The 5,013-nt window shown below is 35.5% G+C and overlaps 1 protein-coding gene and 1 pseudogene across 1 annotated transcript in view; one reads left to right on the top strand and one right to left on the bottom strand.

The window, feature by feature from the left end:
- Positions 1 to 5,013, bottom strand: part of THOC2 (THO complex 2) — a 177,716-nt gene that overhangs the window by 97,835 nt on the left and 74,868 nt on the right. The gene's annotated exons all lie outside the window — the stretch shown is intronic.
- Positions 2,001 to 5,013, top strand: part of LOC103602049 — a 6,123-nt pseudogene continuing 3,110 nt past the window's right edge.

Here is a 5,013-nt window from a genome sequence, read left to right as displayed (position 1 = left end):
ACTGGCTGAGCGAGGCGCGGGAGCAACGCCGAGGCTTGCGATCCCGTCGCCGGTCCCCGGTCCGGTACGCGGGCAACACTGAGGGTTGCGATCCGTTGCCGGACACGGAAAAAAGACAAAAAAACAAAAAAAAAAAAAAACAAAAAAAAAAGAACAAAGCTGGAGGTATCACACTACCTGGTTTCAAACTATATTACAAAGCTATGCCAATTAAAACATCATGGTACTGGCATAAAAATAGACACATCAACCAATGGAACGGATTAGAGAGCCCAGAAATGAACTCACACATTTACAGTCAATTGATTTTCAACCAAGGGTGCCAAGAATACACAATGGGAAAATGACAGACTGTTCAACAAAGGGTGTTGGCAAAACTGGATATACACATGCACAATAATGAAACTGGACCCTTATCTCAAACCACATACAAAAATCAACTCAATATGGATTAAAGACTTAAATGTAGGACCTGAATCTCTAAAACAGCCAGAAGAAAGCATAGGGAGAATGCTATGTGACACTGGTCTGGGCAAGGATTTTTTTGGATTTGACCCAAAAACCTCATGCAAAGAAGCAAAAATAAGCAAATGGGATTATATCAAACTGAAAAGCTTCTGTACAGCAAAAAAAAAAAAAAAAAAAAAAAAAAAAAAAAAAAAAAAAAAAAAAAAAAAAAAAAAAAAAAAAAAAAAAAAAAAAAAAAAAAAAAAAAAAAAAAAAAAAAAAAAAAAAAAAAAAAAAAAAAAAAAAAAAAAAAAAAAAAAAAAAAAAAAAAAAAAAAAAAAAAAAAAAAAAAAAAAAATTAACAGCATGAAGGAGACAACCTATGGATTGGGATACTTGCACGCCATACAACTGACAAGGAATTAATATCCAAAATATATAAGGAACTCAAACAACTCAACAGCAAGAAATCAAATAACCTGATTTAAAAATGGGCAAAGGACGTACACCTTTCCCAAAAGAAGACATACAAATAGTCAATGGGTATATAAAAAAATGCTCAATGTCACTAATAATCAAGGAAATACAAATTAAAACCACAATGAAAAATCACCTCACACCTGTCGGAACAGCTATTATCAAAAAGATGAAAGATAAGTGTTGCCAAGGATATAGAGAAAAGAGAACCCTTGTACACTTGTTGGTGGGAATGTAAATTAGTGCAGCCATTACAGAAAACTGTATGGTGGTTCCTCAAAAAAGTAAAAATAGAATTACCATAGGATCCAGCAATCCTACTTCTGGGTATATCCAAAGGATTAGAAATCAATTGGTTGGAATATCTGCATTCCCAAGTTCACTGCAACATTATTCACAATAGACAAGTTATGGAATCAAAGTAAGTGTCCACCAATGGATGGATGAATGGATGAAGAAAATGTGGTATATATACACAACGGAATATTATCTAGCCTTTGAAAAGAGGGAAAATTCTGTCATTTGCAAAAACATGGATGGAATTGGAGAACATTATGCTAAGTGAAATAAGCCAGGCACAAAAGGATAAATACCGCATGATTTCACTCATGAAGGTACTTCAAAATGTTCATAAAAAAATAGAATTAAAAGATAATACAAATCTTTCCATGAACTCTTTGAAGACACCACATATGCAGAATTTAAAACAATCAAACTTATAGAAGCAGAGACTGGAATGCTGATTACCAGAAGCTGAGGGGTGGGGGAATGTGGAAATGTTGGCAAAAGGGTACAAAGCTTCAGTTAGACAGGAGGGAAAAGGTTTTTGAGATCTATTGCATAACATGGTGACTATAGTTAATAATAATGTATATTTCAAAATAGCTAAGACAGTATATTTCAAATAATCTCACTATAAAAAATAAGTATTTGAGGCAAAGGATATGCTAATTAGCATGATTTAATCATTCCACATTGCACATATATGTCATAACATCACTTTGTACCCCATAAATATTTACAGTAGAGACTACTATGAACAATTATACACCAACAAAATGGATAACCTGGAACAAATGGATAAATTCCTAGAAACACAACCTACCAAGACTGAATAAAAAAGAAAGAGAAAATCTAAACAGACCTATAACTATCAAGGAGATTTAATCAGTAATCAAAAACTTCCCTATAAAGAAAAGCTCAGTACTAAATGGCTTCACTAGTGAATTCTACCAAACATTTAAAGAATTAAGGCTGGCTGGTTATCTCAGTTGGTTAAAGCACAGTGTTGTAACACCAAGGTCAAGGGTTCAGATCCCCTTATGACCAGCTACCAAAAAATAAAAACAAACAAAAAGGAATTAATGCCAGTCCTTCTCAAATGTTTCCAAAACACTTCCAAACTTATTTTATGAAGCCAACATTACCATGATACCAAAGCCAGAAAAAGACACTACAAGAAAATTACAGACCAATATCCCTGATAGATATAAACGCAAAAAATCCTTAACAAAATACTAGAAAACTGAATTCAACAGCATGTTAATGTAACACCAAGGTCAAGGGTTTTGATTCCCATACCAGCCAGCTGCTAAAAAAAAAAAAAAAAAACAAGCAAACAAACAAACAAACAAATAAAAACTCCAACATATATTAACAGAATCATATAACACAACCAAGAGAGATTTATCCCTGGGATGCAGGATGGTTCAACATATAAAAATCCATTAATGTGATATATCACATTAACAAAACAAAGTATAAAAATTATACAATCATCTCAAAGGATACAGAAAAAGCTTTTGACAAAATTCAGCACTCTTTCATGATAAAAATACAATAAACTAGGAATAGAAGAAAATTACTTCAGCATCATAAGGGCCATATATGAAAAGCCCACTGTTAGCATCATACTCAACAGTGAAAAACTAAAAGCTTTTCCTCTAAGAACAGGAGCATGGCACAGATGCCCACTCTCACCACTTTTATTCATCACAGTACTGGAAATCCTAGACAAAGCAGTTAGCCAAGAAAACTAAAAGGCATCCAGAAAGGAAAAAGTAAAATTATCCCTGTTCACTGATAACATGATCTTCTATGTGGAAAACTCTAAAGATTACACACACACACACACACACACATAAAACAACCTGTAAGAATAATAACAAGGGCCGGCCCGGTGGCGCACTGGAGAGTGCGCCGCTTGGGAGCGTGGCAACGCTCCCGTCGAGGGTTCGGATCTCATGTGGAGACCGGTTCCCGCTCACTGGCTGAGCGCGGTGCGGGCGCAACACCGAGGGTTGCAATCCCATTGCTGGTCCCCGGTACAGGCGCGACACTGAGGGTTGCGATCCCGTTACCAGTCAGTAAAAAAAAAAAAGGAAGAATAATAAACAAATTCACTAAAGTTGCAGGACACAAAATCAACATACAAAATTCAGTTGTGCTTCTATACACTAACAATGAACAATCCAAAAGGGAAATTAAGAAAACAATCCCATTTACAATAGCATCAAAAAGAATAAAGTACTTAGGAATAAACATAAGAGGCAAAAGCCTTGTATGCTGAAAACTAAGAACAATGCTAAAAGAAATTAAACACACAAATAAATGAAAAGGCATCATATGTCCATGAATTGGAAGTCTTAATTTCCTAATTTCAATACATATTACAAAGCTATAGTAATCAAAACAGTATGGTACTGTCACAAAGACAGACATACTGATCAATGAGATAGAATAGAGCCCAAAAATAAACCCAACTGATCTTCAAAAAGGGTGCCAAGAATACACAGAAGGGAAATGACAGTCTCTTCATCACTGGTTCTAGGAAACTGGATATCCCCATGTTAAATGAAATTGGATCTTTATCTTACATCATACACAAAAATCAACTCAAAATGGATTAAAGACATATAATTTATACTGGAACCTATAAAACTCTAAAAGAAAACACAGGGGGAGCTGGCTGGTTAGCTCAGTTGGTTCGACTGTGGTGCTGATAACACCTGTGGCCAGCCACAAAAAGAAAGAAAGAAAGAAAGAAAGAAAGAAAACATGGGGGGAAAGCTTCACTACATTGGTCTCAGCAATGATTTCTTGGATATGACACCAAAAGCACAGGAAACAAAAACAGAAATAGACAAGTGGGACTATATCAAACTAGAAAGCTTCTACTCAGCAAAGGAAACAATCAACAGAGTGAAAAGGCAAACAACATAACGGGACAAAATATTTGCAATCCACATATCTAATAAGGGGTTAATATCCAAAACATATAAGGAACTCCAATAACTCAACAATAAAAATAATAATAATAATAACATGACTAAAAAGTTAGCAAAGAACTTGAATATCTTTCATACAATATCATCTTTCTCCAAAGATGACTTACAAATGGCCAACAGGTATATGAAAAGATGCTCAACATCACTAATCATCAGGGAAATGCATATCAAAACCACAATGAGATATCATTTCACATCTGTCAAGATGACCATTATTTTTTTAAAAAGAAAAGAAGTGTTGGGGAGGATGTGGAGAAATTGGAACTCTCATGCAGTATTGGTAGAAAAGGAAAATGATGGAGCTGCTATGTAAAACAGTGCGGAGGTTCCTCGAAAGATTAAAAATAGAACTACCATATGATCTAGCAATCCCATTTTGGGGTACTTATCCAAAAGATTTGAAATTAGGATCTCAAAGAGGTATCCACACTCTCATGTTCATTGCAGCATTATTCATAATAGCCAAGAGGTGGAAACAACCTAAATGTCCATCAATGGAAGAATGGATAAAGAAAATGGTACAAACAATGGAATATTAGTCAGCCTTTAAAAAAAAAAAGGAAAGAAAATTCTAGCATATGCTACAATATGGATGAACCCTGAGGACATCATGCTAAGTGAAATAAGTCAGTCACAAAGACAGAAAGTAGAATAGTGGTTACCCAGGGCTGAGGGAAGAGAGGAATGGAGATTCGCTTAATGAGACTTTCAGTTCTGCAAGATCAAAAGAGCTCTGGAGGGCTGAGCCCATGGCGCACTCGGGAGAGTGCGGCGCTGGGAGCGCAACAGCGCTCCCGCCGCC

Source organism: Galeopterus variegatus, unplaced genomic scaffold (genome assembly GCF_000696425.1).
Source record: "Galeopterus variegatus unplaced genomic scaffold, G_variegatus-3.0.2 Scaffold3992, whole genome shotgun sequence".
In the NCBI taxonomy this organism is placed as follows: domain Eukaryota; kingdom Metazoa; phylum Chordata; class Mammalia; order Dermoptera; family Cynocephalidae; genus Galeopterus; species Galeopterus variegatus.
Note: the sequence above shows the minus strand (reverse complement) of the source record. Positions and strands in the feature narration are given on the sequence as shown.